Source organism: Rattus norvegicus, chromosome 6 (genome assembly GCF_036323735.1).
Source record: "Rattus norvegicus strain BN/NHsdMcwi chromosome 6, GRCr8, whole genome shotgun sequence".
NCBI lineage: Eukaryota > Metazoa > Chordata > Mammalia > Rodentia > Muridae > Rattus > Rattus norvegicus.
This window is the reverse complement of record NC_086024.1, coordinates 2,290,781-2,307,766: the sequence shown is the minus strand read 5'-3', so window position 1 is coordinate 2,307,766 and position 16,986 is coordinate 2,290,781.

Sequence of the window (16,986 nt, the reverse complement as noted above, 5' to 3'; positions counted from 1 at the left end):
AAGCTTATTATATGCGAATCCTATTGGGAACCTACTTAATTCACCCTGATACTTAGATTCCGTTACTTAATGTTGCTATATATTGAAAAGCACACTCCTGCAAGCATGTACCATTGGGGACTCACTGAATTCGCATTGAAATTTTCATTCCATTCGTGAAAAATTTTCTATATCCCGAACAGTCCAATTATTACTACTGCGGCCTATTGGGAACTAAGTGAATTCACAAAGTTACTGAGATTCATCTCACCAAATTTTGAAAAATCTTTAAAAGTACACATATTACAAGAGCCTGCTACTGGGATCTAACTAAATTCACAAAGAAAGTGTTTGAGTTCGTTAAAACGTTGCTCTATCTTGAATAACAAACTTATTACTTGCGAATCCTATTGGGACCTATTGAATTCAACATGATACTTAGATACTGTTCCTTAAAATTTTGCTATAATTGAGAAGCACACTCATACAAGCATGTCCCATTGGAAACTCACTGAATTCGCCTAGAAATTTTGATTCCATTCCTGAAAATTTTTCTATATCCCGAACAGTCTACTTATTACTACTGAGCCCTATTGGGAAGAAACTGAATTCACGAAGTATGTGAGATCGGCTCAACAAATTTTGTTAAGCTTTAATAGTATACATATTACAAGAGCCTGCTACTGGGAACTAACTGAATTCACAAAGAAACAGTGTTTCACTTCGTTAAAACGTTCCTCTATCTTGAATAACAAGCTTATTACATGCGAATCCTATTGGAGATCTACTGACTTCACCATGATACTTAGATTCCGTTACTTAATATATTGCTATATATTGAAAAGCACACTCATACAAGCATGTCCCATTGGGAACTCCCTGAATTCGCCTAGAAATTTTGATCCCATTCGTGAAAATTTTTCTATATCCCGAACAGTCCACTTATTACTACTGCGGCCTATTGGGAACTAACCGAATTCACCAAGTTACTGAGATTCGGCTCACCAAATTTTGATAAATCTTTAAAAGCACACAATTACAAAAGCCTGCTATTGGGAACTAACTGAATTCACAAAGAAACAGTGTTTCAGTTCGTTAAAACTTTGCTCTATCTTGAATAACAAGCTTATTACATGCGAATCCTATTGGGAACCTCCTGAATTCACCATGATACTTAGATTCCGTTCCTTAAAATGTTGCTATATATTTAAAAGCACACTCATACAAGCATGTCCCATTGGGAACTCACTGTATTCGCCTAGAAATTTTGATTCCATTCGTGAAAACTTGTCTATATCCCCAACAGTCCACTTATTACTACTGCGGCCTATTGGGAACTAAGTGAATTCACAAAGTTACTGAGATTCATCTCACCAAATTTTGATAAATCTTTAAAAGAATACATATGACAAGAGCCAGCTACTTGGAACTAACTAAATTCACAAAGAAACAGTGTTTGAGTTCGTTAAAACGTGGCTCTATCTCGAATAACAGCTTATTACTTGCGAATTCTATTGGGACCTATTGAATTCACCATGATACTTAGATTCCGTTCCTTAAAATGTTGCTATATATTGAAAAGCACACTCATACAAGCATGTCCCATTGGGAACTCACTGAATTCGCCTAGAAATTTTGATTCCATTCCTGAAACTTTTTCTATATCCCGAACAGTCCACTTATTACTACTGAGCCCTATTGGGAAAAAACTGAATTCACCAAGTATCTGAGATTCGGCTCAATAAATTTTGATAAATCTTTAAAAGTATACATATTACAAGATCCTGCTACTGGGAACTAACTGAATTAACAAAGAATCAGTGCTTCATTTCGTCAAAACGTTGCTCTATCTTGAATAACAAGCTTATTATACGTGTATCCTATTGGGAACTTACTGAATTCACCATGATACTTAGATTCCGTTCCTTAAAATGTTGCTATATATTGAAAAGCACACTCATACAAGCATGTCCCATTGGGAAGTCACAGAATTCGCCTAGAAATTTTCATTCCATTAGTGAAAATTTTTCTATATCCCGAACAGTTAACTTATTACTCCTACGGCCTATTGGTAACTAAGTGAATTCACCAAGTTCCTGAGATTCGGCTCACCAAATTTTGATAAATCTTAAAAGTACACATATTTCAAGAGCCTGCTACTGGGAACTAACTGAATTTACAAAGAAACAGTGTTTCACTTCGTTAAAACGTTCCTCTATCTTGAATAACAAGCTTATTACATGCGAATCCTATTGGAGATCTACTGAATTCACCATGATACTTAGATTCCGTTAATTAAAATGTTGCAATATATTGAAAAGCACACTCATACAAGCATGTCCCATTGGGAACTCCCTGAATTAGCCTAGAAATTTTGACAACATTCGTGAAAATTTTTCTATATCCCGAAGAGTCCACCTATTACTACTGTGGCCTATTGGGATCTAACCGAATTCACCAAGTTACTGAGATTCGGCTCACCAAATTTTGATAAATCTTTAAAAGCATACAATTACAAAAGCCTGCTACTGGGAACTAACTGAATTCACAAAGAAACAGTGTTTCAGTTCGTTAAAACTTTGCTCTATCTTGAATAACAAGCTTATTACATGCGAATCCTAATTGGTACCTACTGAATTCACCATGATACTTAGATTCCGTTCCTTAAAATGTTGCTATATATTTAAAAGCACACTCATACAAGCATGTCCCATTGGGAACTCACTGAATTCGCCTAGAAATTTTGATTCCATTCGTGAAAATTTGTTTATATCCCCAACAGTCCACTTATTACTACTGCGGCCTATTGGGAACTAAGTGAATTCACAAAGTTACTGAGATTCATCTCACGAAATTTTGATAAATCTTTACAGTACACATATTACAAGAGCCCGCTACTGGGAACTAACTGAATTCACAAAGAAACAATGTTTCAGTTCGTTAAAACATTGCTCTATCTTGAACAACAAGCTTGTTACTTGCGAATCCTATTGGGAACATACTGAATTCACCATGATACTTAGATTCCGTTCCTTAAAATGTTGCTATATATTGAAAAGCACACTCATACAAACATTTCCCATTGGGAACTCACTGAATTCGCCTAGAAATTTTCATTCCATTCGTGACAATATTTCTATATCCCGAACAGTCCAATTATTACTACTGCGGCCTATTGGGAACTAAGTGAATTCACAAAGTTACTAAGATACGGCTCACCAAATTTTGATAAATCTTTAAAAGTACACATATTACAAGAGCCTGCTACTCAGAACTAACTTAATTCACAACGAAACAGTGTATCAATTCGTTAAAACATTGCTCTATCTTGAATAACAGGCTTATTACTTGTGAATCCTATTGGGACCTATTGAATTCACCATGATACTTAGATTCCGTTCCTTAAAATGTTGCTATATATTGAAAAGTACACTCATACAAGCATGTCCCATTGGGAACTCACTGAATTCGCCTAGAAATTTTGATTCCATTCCTGAAAATTTTTCTATATCCCGAACCGTCCACTTATTACTACTGAGCCCTATTGGGATGAAACTGAATTCACCAAGTATCTGAGATTCGGCACAATAAATTTTGATAAATCTTTAAAATTATACATATTACAAGAGCCTGCTACTGGGAACTAACTGAATTCACAAAGAAACAGTGAATCAGTTCGTTAAAACGTTGCTCCTTCTTGAATAACAAGCTTATTACATGCGAATCCTATTGGGAACCTACTGAATTCACCATGATACTTAGATTCCCTTCCTTAAAATGTTGCTATATATTGAAAAGCACACTCATCCAAGCATATCCCATTGGGAACTCACTGAATTCGCCTAGAAATTTTGATTCCATTCGTGCAAATTTTTCGATATCCCGAACAGTCCACTTATTACTACTCTGGCCTATTTGAAACTACTCGAATTCACGAAGTTACTGAGATTAGGCTCACCAAATTTTGATAAATCTTTAAAAGCACACAATTACAAGAGCCTGCTACAGGGAACTAACTGAATTCACAAAGAAACAGTGTTTCAGTTCGTTAAAACGTTGCTCTATCTTGAATAACAAGCTTATTACATGCGAATCCTATTGGGAACCTACTGAATTCACCATGATACTTAGATTCCGTTCCTTAAAATGTTGCTACATATTGAAAAGCACACTCATAGAAGCATGTCCCATTGGGAACTCACTGAATTCGCCTAGAAATTTTGATTCCATTCGTGAAAATTTTTCTATATCCCCAACAGTCATCTTATTACTACTGCGGCCTATTGGGAACTAAGTGAATTCACCAAGTTCCTGACATTCGGCTCACCAAATTTTGAGAAATCTTTAAAAGTACACATATTACAAGAGCCTGCTACTGGAATCTAACTAAATTCACAAAGAAAGTGTTTGAGTTCGTTAAAACGTTGCTCTATCTTGAATAACAAGCTTATTACTTGCGAATCCTATTGGGACCTATTGAATTCAACATGATACTTAGATACTGTTCCTTAAAATTTTGCTATAATTGAGAAGCACACTCATACAAGCATGTCCCATTGGAAACTCACTGAATTCGCCTAGAAATTTTGATTCCATTCCTGAAAATTTTTCTATATCACGAACAGTCCACTTATTACTACTGAGCCCTATTGGGAAGAAACTGAATTCACGAAGTATGTGAGATCGGCTCAACAAATTTTGTTAAGCTTGAATAGTATACATATTACAAGAGCCTGCTACTGGGAACTAACTGAATTCACAAAGAAACAGTGTTTCACTTCGTTAAAACGTTCCTCTATCTTGAATAACAAGCTTATTACATGCGAATCCTATTGGAGATCTACTGACTTCACCATGATACTTAGATTCCGTTACTTAATATATTGCTATATATTGAAAAGCACACTCATACAAGCATGTCCCATTGGGAACTCCCTGAATTCGCCTAGAAATTTTGATCCCATTCGTGAAAATATTTCTATATCCCGAACAGTCCACTTATTACTACTGCGGCCTATTGGGAACTAACCGAATTCACCAAGTTACTGAGATTCGGCTCACCAAATTTTGATAAATCTTTAAAAGCACACAATTACAAAAGCCTGCTATTGGGAACTAACTGAATTCACAAAGAAACAGTGTTTCAGTTCGTTAAAACTTTGCTCTATCTTGAATAACAAGCTTATTACATGCGAATCCTATTGGGAACCTCCTGAATTCACCATGATACTTAGATTCCGTTCCTTAAAATGTTGCTATATATTTAAATGCACACTCATACAAGCATGTCCCATTGGGAACTCACTGTATTCGCCTAGAAATTTTGATTCCATTCGTGAAAACTTGTCTATATCCCCAACAGTCCACTTATTACTACTGCGGCCTATTGGGAACTAAGTGAATTCACAAAGTTACTGAGATTCATCTCACCAAATTTTGATAAATCTTTAAAAGAATACATATGACAAGAGCCTGCTACTTGGAACTAACTAAATTCACAAAGAAACAGTGTTTGAGTTCGTTAAAACGTGGCTCTATCTCGAATAACAGCTTATTACTTGCGAATTCTATTGGGACCTATTGAATTCACCATGATACTTAGATTCCGTTCCTTAAAATGTTGCTATATATTGAAAAGCACACTCATACAAGCATGTCCCATTGGGAACTCACTGAATTCGCCTAGAAATTTTGATTCCATTCCTGAAACTTTTTCTATATCCCGAACAGTCCACTTATTACTACTGAGCCCTATTGGGAAAAAACTGAATTCACCAAGTATCTGAGATTCGGCTCAATAAATTTTGATAAATCTTTAAAAGTATACATATTACAAGATCCTGCTACTGGGAACTAACTGAATTAACAAAGAATCAGTGCTTCATTTCGTCAAAACGTTGCTCTATCTTGAATAACAAGCTTATTATACGTGTATCCTATTGGGAACCTACTGAATTCACCATGATACTTAGATTCCGTTCCTTAAAATGTTGCTATATATTGAAAAGCACACTCATACAAGCATGTCCCATTGGGAAGTCACTGAATTCGCCTAGAAATTTTCATTCCATTAGTGAAAATTTTTCTATATCCCGAACAGTTAACTTATTACTACTACGGCCTATTGGTAACTAAGTGAATTCACCAAGTTCCTGAGATTCGGCTCACCAAATTTTGATAAATCTTAAAAGTACACATATTTCAAGAGCCTGCTACTGGGAACTAACTGAATTTACAAAGAAACAGTGTTTCACTTCGTTAAAACGTTCCTCTATCTTGAATAACAAGCTTATTACATGCGAATCCTATTGGAGATCTACTGAATTCACCATGATACTTAGATTCCGTTAATTAAAATGTTGCAATATATTGAAAAGCACACTCATACAAGCATGTCCCATTGGGAACTCCCTGAATTAGCCTAGAAATTTTGATCCCATTCGTGAAATTTTTTCTATATCCCGAAGAGTCCACCTATTACTACTGTGGCCTATTGGGAACTAACCGAATTCACCAAGTTACTGAGATTCGGCTCACCAAATTTTGATAAATCTTTAAAAGCATACAATTACAAAAGCCTGCTACTGGGAACTAACTGAATTCACAAAGAAACAGTGTTTCAGTTCGTTAAAACTTTGCTCTATCTTGAATAACAAGCTTATTACATGCGAATCCTATTTGGAACCTACTGAATTCACCATGATACTTAGATTCCGTTCCTTAAAATGTTGCTATATATTGAAAAGCACACTCATACAAGCATGTCCCATTGGGAACTCACTGAATTCGCCTAGAAATTTTGATTCCATTCGTGAAAATTTGTTTATATCCCCAACAGTCCACTTATTACTACTGCGGCCTATTGGGAACTAAGTGAATTCACAAAGTTACTGAGATTCATCTCACGAAATTTTGATAAATCTTTACAGTACACATATTACAAGAGCCCGCTACTGAGAACTAACTGAATTCACAAAGAAACAATGTTTCAGTTCGTTAAAACATTGCTCTATCTTGAACAACAAGCTTGTTACTTGCGAATCCTATTGGGAACATACTGAATTCACCATGATACTTAGATTCCGTTCCTTAAAATGTTGCTATATATTGAAAAGCACACTCATACAAACATTTCCCATTGGGAACTCACTGAATTCGCCTAGAAATTTTCATTCCATTCGTGACAATATTTCTATATCCCGAACAGTCCAATTATTACTACTGCGGCCTATTGGGAACTAAGTGAATTCACAAAGTTACTGAGATACGGCTCACCAAATTTTGATAAATCTTTAAAAGTACACATATTACAAGAGCCTGCTACTCAGAACTAACTTAATTCACAACGAAACAGTGTTTCAATTCGTTAAAACATTGCTCTATCTTGAATAACAGGCTTATTACTTGTGAATTCTATTGGGACTTATTGAATTCACCATGATACTTAGATTCCGTTCCTTAAAATGTTGCTATATATTGAAAAGCACACTCATACAAGCATGTCCCATTGGGAACTCACTGAATTCGCCTAGAAATTTTGATTCCATTCCTGAAACTTTTTCTATATCCCGAACAGTCCACTTATTACTACTGAGCCCTATTGGGAAAAAACTGAATTCACCAAGTATCTGAGATTCGGCTCAATAAATTTTGATAAATCTTTAAAAGTATACATATTACAAGATCCTGCTACTGGGAACTAACTGAATTAACAAAGAATCAGTGCTTCATTTCGTCAAAACGTTGCTCTATCTTGAATAACAAGCTGATTATACGTGTATCCTATTGGGAACCTACTGAATTCACCATGATACTTAGATTCCGTTCCTTAAAATGTTGCTATATATTGAAAAGCACACTCATACAAGCATGTCCCATTGGGAAGTGACTGAATTCGCCTAGAAATTTTCATTCCATTAGTGAAAATTTTTCTATATCCCGAACAGTTAACTTATTACTACTACGGCCTATTGGTAACTAAGTGAATTCACCAAGTTCCTGAGATTCGGCTCACCAAATTTTGATAAATCTTAAAAGTACACATATTTCAAGAGCCTGCTACTGGGAACTAACTGAATTTACAAAGAAACAGTGTTTTACTTCGTTAAAACGTTCCTCTATCTTGAATAACAAGCTTATTACATGCGAATCCTATTGGAGATCTACTGAATTCACCATGATACTTAGATTCCGTTAATTAAAATGTTGCAATATATTGAAAAGCACACTCATACAAGCATGTCCCATTGGGAACTCCCTGAATTAGCCTAGAAATTTTGATCCCATTCGTGAAAATTTTTCTATATCCCGAAGAGTCCACCTATTACTACTGTGGCCTATTGGGAACTAACCGAATTCACCAAGTTACTGAGATTCGGCTCACCAAATTTTGATAAATCTTTAAAAGCATACAATTACAAAAGCCTGCTACTGGGAACTAACTGAATTCACAAAGAAACAGTGTTTCAGTTCGTTAAAACTTTGCTCTATCTTGAATAACAAGCTTATTACATGCGAATCCTATTTGGAACCTACTGAATTCACCATGATACTTAGATTCCGTTCCTTAAAATGTTGCTATATATTGAAAAGCACACTCATACAAGCAGGTCCCATTGGGAACTCACTGAATTCGCCTAGAAATTTTGATTCCATTCGTGAAAATTTGTTTATATCCCCAACAGTCCACTTATTACTACTGTGGCCTATTGGGAACTAAGTGAATTCACAAAGTTACTGAGATTCATCTCACGAAATTTTGATAAATCTTTACAGTACACATATTACAAGAGCCTGCTACTGGGAACTAACTGAATTCACAAAGAAACAATGTTTCAGTTCGTTAAAATATTGCTCTATCTTGAACAACAAGCTTGTTACTTGCGAATCCTATTGGGAACATACTGAATTCACCATGATACTTAGATTCCGTTCCTTAAAATGTTGCTATATATTGAAAAGCACACTCATACAAACATTTCCCATTGGGAACTCACTGAATTCGCCTAGAAATTTTCATTCCATTCGTGACAATATTTCTATATCCCGAACAGTCCAATTATTACTACTGCGGCCTATTGGGAACTAAGTGAATTCACAAAGTTACTGAGATACGGCTCACCAAATTTTGATAAATCTTTAAAAGTACACATATTACAAGAGCCTGCTACTCAGAACTAACTTAATTCACAACGAAACAGTGTTTCAATTCGTTAAAACATTGCTCTATCTTTAACAACAACGTTGTTACTTGCGAATCCTGTTGGGAACCTACTGAATTCACCAAAATACTTAGAATCCGTTCTTTAAAATGTTGCTATATTTTGAAAAGCACACTCATACAAGCATGTCCCATTGGGAACTCACTGAATTCACCTAGAAATTTTGATTCCATTCATGAAAATTTTTCTATATCCCGAACAGTCCACTTATTACTACAGAGCGCTATTGGGAAGAAACTGAATTCACCAAGTATCTGAGATTCTGCTCACCAAATTTTGATAAATATTTAAAAGCACAAAATTACAAGATCCTACTACTTGGAACTAACTGATTTCACAAAGAAACAGTGTTTCAGTTCGTTAAAACGTTGCTCTAGCTTGAATAACAAGCTTTTTACATGCGAATCCTATTGGGAACCTACTGAATTCAACATGATACTTAAAATCCGTTCTTTAAAATGTTGCTATATATTGAAAAGCACACTAATACAAGCATGTCTCATTGGGAACTCACTGAATTCGCCTAGAAATTTTGATTCCATTCGTGAAAATTTTTCTATATCCCGAACAGTCCACTTATTACTACTGCGGCCTATTGGGAACTAACCGAATTCACCCAGTCACTGAGATTCCGCTCACCAAATTTTGATAAATCTTTAAAAGCACACAATTACAAGAGCCTGCTACTGGGCCTTACTGAATTCACAAAGAAACAGGGTTTCATTTCGTTAAAACGTTGCTCTATCTTGAATAACAAGCTTATTACATGCGAATCCTATTGGGAACCTACGGAATTCACCATGATACTTAGAATCTGTTCCTTAAAATGTTGCTATATATTGAAAAGCACACTCATACAAGCATGTCCCATTGGGAACTCACTGAATTCGCATAGTAATTTTCATTCCATTCGTGATAATTTTTCGATAACCAGAAGAGTCCACATATTACTCCTGCGGCGTTTTGGAAACTAAGTGAATTCAACAAGTTACTGAGATACGGCTCACCAAATTGTGATAAATCTTTAAAAGTACACATATTACTAGAGCCTGCTACTCAGAACTAACTTAATTCACAACGAAACTGTGTTTCAATTCGTTAAAACGTTGCTCTATCTTGAATAACAGGCTTATTACTTGCGAATCCTATTGGGACCTATTGAATTCACGATGATACTTAGATTCCGTTCCTTAAAATGTTGCTATATATTGAAAAGCACACTCATACAAGCATGTCCCATTGGGAACTCACTGAATTCGCCTAGAAATTTTAATTCCATTCCTGAAAATTTTTCTATATCCGGAACAGTCCACTTATTACTACTGAGCCCTATTGGGATGAAACTGAATTCACCAAGTATCTGAGATTCGGCTCAACAAATTTTGATAAATCTTTAAATGCACAAAATTACAAGAGCCTGGTACTTGGAACTAACTGAATTCACAGAGACACAGTGTTTCAGTTCGTTAAAACGTTGCTCTATCTTGAATAACAAGCTTATTACATGCGAATCCTATTGGGAACCTACTGAATTCACCATGATACTTAGATTCCGTTCCTTAAAATGTTGCTATATATTGAAAAGCACACTCATACAAGCATGTCCCATTGGGAACTCACTGAACTCGCCTAGAAATTTTGATTCCATTCGTGAAAATTTTTCGATATCCCGAACAGTCCACTTATTTCTACTGTGGCCTATTTGAAACTACCCGAATTCACGAAGTTACTGAGATTCGGCTCACCAAATTTTGATAAATCTCTAAAAGTACACATATTACAAGAGCATGCTACTGGGAACTAACTGAATTTACAAAGAAACAGTGTTTCAGTTCGTTAAAACGTTGCTCTATGTTGAATAACAAGCTTATTACATGCGAATCCTATTGGGAACCTACTGAATTCACCATAATACTTAGAATCCGTTCCTTAAGATGTTGCTATATATTGAAAAGTACACTCATACAAGCATGTCCCTTTGGAAACTCACTGAATTCGCCTAGAAATTTTGATTCCATTCGTGAAAATTTTTCGATATCCCGAACAGTTCACTTATTACTACTGTGGCCTATTTGAAACTAATCGAATTCACGAAGTTACAGAGATTCGGCTCACCAAATTTTGATAAATCTTTAAAAGCACACAATTACAAGAGCCTGCTACTGGGAACTAACTGAATTCACAAAGAAACTGTGTTTCAGTTCATTAAAACGTTACTCTATCTTGAATAATATGCTTATTACATGAGAATCCAATTGGGAACCTACTGAATTCACCATGATACTTAGATTCCGTTCCTTAAAATGTTGCTATATATTGAAAAGCACACTCATACAAGCATGTCCCATCGGGAACTCACTGATTTCGCATAGAAATTTTGATTCCATTCGTGAAAATTTTTCTATATCCCCAACAGTCCACTTATTATTACTGCGGCCTATTGGGATGAAACTGAATTCACCAAGTATGTGAGTTTCTGCTCACCAAATTTTGATAAATATTTAAAAGCACAAAATTACAAGAGCCTGCTACTTGGAACTAACTGAATTCACAAAGAAACAGTGTTTCAGTTCGTTAAAACGTTGCTCTATCTTGAATAACAAGCTTATTATATGCGAATCCTATTGGGAACCTACTGAATTCACCATGATACTTAGATTCCGTCCTTAAAATTTTGCTATATACTTAAAAGCACACTCATACAAGCATGTCCCATTGGGAACTCACTGAATTCGCCTAGAAATTTTGATTCCATTCGTGAAAATTTTTCTATATCTCCAACAGTCAACTTATTACTACTGCGGCCTATTTGGAACTAAGTGAATTCACCAAGTTCCTGACATTCGGCTCACCAAATTTTGAGAACTCTTTAAAAGTACACATATTACAAGAGCCTGCTACTGGGAACTAACTGAATTCACAAAGAAACAGTTTTTCAGTTCGTTAAAAAGTTGCTCTATCTTGAATAACAAATTTATTACATGCGAATCCAATTGGGAAACTATTGAATTCACCATGATACTTAGATTCCGTTCCTTAAAATGTTGCTATATATTGAAAAGCACACTAATACAAGCATGTCCCATTGGGAACTCCCTGAATTCGCCTAGAAATTTTGATTTCATTCGTGAATACTTTTCTATATCCCGAACAGTCCACTTATTACTACTGAGCCCTATTGGGAAAAAACTGAATTCACCAAGTATCTGAGATTCGGCTCAATAAATTTTGATAAATCTTTAAAAGTATACATATTACAAGATCCTGCTACTGGGAACTAACTGAATTAACAAAGAATCAGTGCTTCATTTCGTCAAAACGTTGCTCTATCTTGAATAACAAGCTTATTATACGTGTATCCTATTGGGAACCTACTGAATTCACCATGATACTTAGATTCCGTTCCTTAAAATGTTGCTATATATTGAAAAGCACACTCATACAAGCATGTCCCATTGGGAAGTCACTGAATTCACCTAAATTTTCATTCCATTAGTGAAAATTTTTCTATATCCCGAACAGTTAACTTATTACTACTACGGCCTATTGGTAACTAAGTGAATTCACCAAGTTCCTGAGATTCGGCTCACCAAATTTTGATAAATCTTAAAAGTACATATATTTCAAGAGCCTGCTACTGGGAACTATCTGAATTTACAAAGAAACAGTGTTTTACTTCGTTAAAACGTTCCTCTATCTTGAATAACAAGCTTATTACATGCGAATCCTATTGGAGATCTACTGAATTCACCATGATACTTAGATTCCGTTAATTAAAATGTTGCAATATATTGAAAAGCACACTCATACAAGCATGTCCCATTGAGAACTCCCTGAATTAGCCTAGAAATTTTGATCCCATTCGTGAAAATTTTTCTATATCCCGAAGAGTCCACCTATTACTACTGTGGCCTATTGGGAACTAACCGAATTCACCAAGTTACTGAGATTCGGCTCACCAAATTTTGATAAATCTTTAAAAGCATACAATTACAAAAGCCTGCTACTGGGAACTAACTGAATTCACAAAGAAACAGTGTTTCAGTTCGTTAAAACTTTGCTCTATCTTGAATAACAAGCTTATTACATGCGAATCCTATTTGGAACCTACTGAATTCACCATGATACTTAGATTCCGTTCCTTAAAATGTTGCTATATATTGAAAAGCACACTCATACAAGCAGGTCCCATTGGGAACTCACTGAATTCGCCTAGAAATTTTGATTCCATTCGTGAAAATTTGTTTATATCCCCAACAGTCCACTTATTACTACTGCGGCCTATTGGGAACTAAGTGAATTCACAAAGTTACTGAGATTCATCTCACGAAATTTTGATAAATCTTTACAGTACACATATTACAAGAGCCCGCTACTGGGAACTAACTGAATTCACAAAGAAACAATGTTTCAGTTCGTTAAAATATTGCTCTATCTTGAACAACAAGCTTGTTACTTGCGAATCCTATTGGGAACATACTGAATTCACCATGATACTTAGATTCTGTTCCTTAAAATGTTGCTATATATTGAAAAGCACACTCATACAAACATTTCCCATTGGGAACTCACTGAATTCGCCTAGAAATTTTCATTCCATTCGTGACAATATTTCTATATCCCGAAGAGTCCAATTATTACTACTGCGGCCTATTGGGAACTAAGTGAATTCACAAAGTTACTGAGATACGGCTCACCAAATTTTGATAAATCTTTAAAAGTACACATATTACAAGAGCCTGCTACTCAGAACTAACTTAATTCACAACGAAACAGTGTTTCAATTCGTTAAAACATTGCTCTATCTTTAACAACAAGGTTGTTACTTGCGAATCCTGTTGGGAACCTACTGAATTCACCAAAATACTTAGAATCCGTTCTTTAAAATGTTGCTATATTTTGAAAAGCACACTCATACAAGCATGTCCCATTGGGAACTCACTGAATTCACCTAGAAATTTTGATTCCATTCATGAAAATTTTTCTATATCCCGAACAGTCCACTTATTACTACAGAGCGCTATTGGGAAGAAACTGAATTCACCAAGTATCTGAGATTCTGCTCACCAAATTTTGATAAATATTTAAAAGCACAAAATTACAAGATCCTACTACTTGGAACTAACTGATTTCACAAAGAAACAGTGTTTCAGTTCGTTAAAACGTTGCTCTAGCTTGAATAACAAGCTTTTTACATGCGAATCCTATTGGGAACCTACTGAATTCAACATGATACTTAAAATCCGTTCTTTAAAATGTTGCTATATATTGAAAAGCACACTAATACAAGCATGTCTCATTGGGAACTCACTGAATTCGCCTAGAAATTTTGATTCCATTCGTGAAAATTTTTCTATATCCCGAACAGTCCACTTATTACTACTGCGGCCTATTGGGAACTAACCGAATTCACCCAGTCACTGAGATTCCGCTCACCAAATTTTGATAAATCTTTAAAAGCACACAATTACAAGAGCCTGCTACTGGGCCTTACTGAATTCACAAAGAAACAGGGTTTCATTTCGTTAAAACGTTGCTCTATCTTGAATAACAAGCTTATTACATGCGAATCCTATTGGGAACCTACGGAATTCACCATGATACTTAGAATCTGTTCCTTAAAATGTTGCTATATATTGAAAAGCACACTCATACAAGCATGTCCCATTGGGAACTCACTGAATTCGCATAGTAATTTTCATTCCATTCGTGATAATTTTTCGATAACCAGAAGAGTCCACATATTACTCCTGCGGCGTTTTGGAAACTAAGTGAATTCAACAAGTTACTGAGATACGGCTCACCAAATTTTGATAAATCTTTAAAAGTACACATATTACTAGAGCCTGCTACTCAGAACTAACTTAATTCACAACGAAACAGTGTTTCAATTCGTTAAAACGTTGCTCTATCTTGAATAACAGGCTTATTACTTGCGAATCCTATTGGGACCTATTGAATTCACGATGATACTTAGATTCCGTTCCTTAAAATGTTGCTATATATTGAAAAGCACACTCATACAAGCATGTCACATTGGGAACTCACTGAATTCGCCTAGAAATTTTGATTCCATTCCTGAAAATTTTTCTATATCCGGAACAGTCCACTTATTACTACTGAGCCCTATTGGGATGAAACTGAATTCACCAAGTATCTGAGATTCGGCTCAACAAATTTTGATAAATCTTTAAATGCACAAAATTACAAGAGCCTGGTACTTGGAACTAACTGAATTCACAGAGACACAGTGTTTCAGTTCGTTAAAACGTTGCTCTATCTTGAATAACAAGCTTGTTACATGCGAATCCTATTGGGAACCTACTGAATTCACCATGATACTTAGATTCCGTTCCTAAAATGTTGCTATATATTGAAAAGCACACTCATACAAGCATGTCCCATTGGGAACTCACTGAACTCGCCTAGAAATTTTGATTCCATTCGTGAAAATTTTTCAATATCCCGAACAGTCCACTTATTACTACTGTGGCCTATTTGAAACTACCCGAATTCACGAAGTTACTGAGATTCGGCTCACCAAATTTTGATAAATCTCTAAAAGTACACATATTACAAGAGCATGCTACTGGGAACTAACTGAATTTACAAAGAAACAGTGTTTCAGTTCGTTAAAACGTTGCTCTATGTTGAATAACAAGCTTATTACATGCGAATCCTATTGGGAACCTACTGAATTCACCATAATACTTAGATTCCGTTCCTTAAGATGTTGCTATATATTGAAAAGTACACTCATACAAGCATGTCCCTTTGGAAACTCACTGAATTCGCCTAGAAATTTTGATTCCATTCGTGTAAATTTTTCGATATCCCGAACAGTTCACTTATTACTACTGTGGCCTATTTGAAACTAATCGAATTCACGAAGTTACAGAGATTCGGCTCACCAAATTTTGATAAATCTTTAAAAGCATACAATTACAAGAGCCTGCTACTGGTCCTTACTGAATTCACAAAGAATCAGGGTTTCAGTTCGTTAAAACGTTGCTCTATCTTGAATAACAAGGTTATTACATGCGAACCCTATTGGGAACCTACAGAATTCACCATGATACTTAGAATCTGTTCCTTAAAATGTTGCTATATATTGAAAAGTACACTCATACAAGCATGTCCCTTTGGAAACTCACTGAATACGCCTAGAAATTTTGATTCCATTCGTGTAAATTTTTCGATATCCCGAACAGTTCACTTATTACTACTGTGGCCTATTTGAAACTAATCGAATTCACGAAGTTACAGAGATTCGGCTCACCAAATTTTGATAAATCTTTAAAAGCATACAATTACAAGAGCCTGCTACTGGTCCTTACTGAATTCACAAAGAATCAGGGTTTCAGTTCGTTAAAACGTTGCTCTATCTTGAATAACAAGGTTATTACATGCGAACCCTATTGGGAACCTACAGAATTCACCATGATACTTAGAATCTGTTCCTTAAAATGTTGCTATATATTGAAAAGCACACTCATACAAGCATGTCCCATTGGGAACTCACTGAATTCGCATAGTAATTTTCATTCCATTCATGATAATTTTTCGATATCCAGAAGAGTCCACTTATTACTACTGCGGCCTATTGGAAACTAAGTGAATTCGACAAGTTACTGAGATACGGCTCACCAAATTTTGATAAATCTTTAAAAGTACACATATTACAGGAGCCTGCTACTCAGAACTAACTTAATTCACAACGAAACAGTGTTTCAATTCGTTAAAACATTGCTCTATCTTGAATAACAGGCTTATTACTTGCGAATCC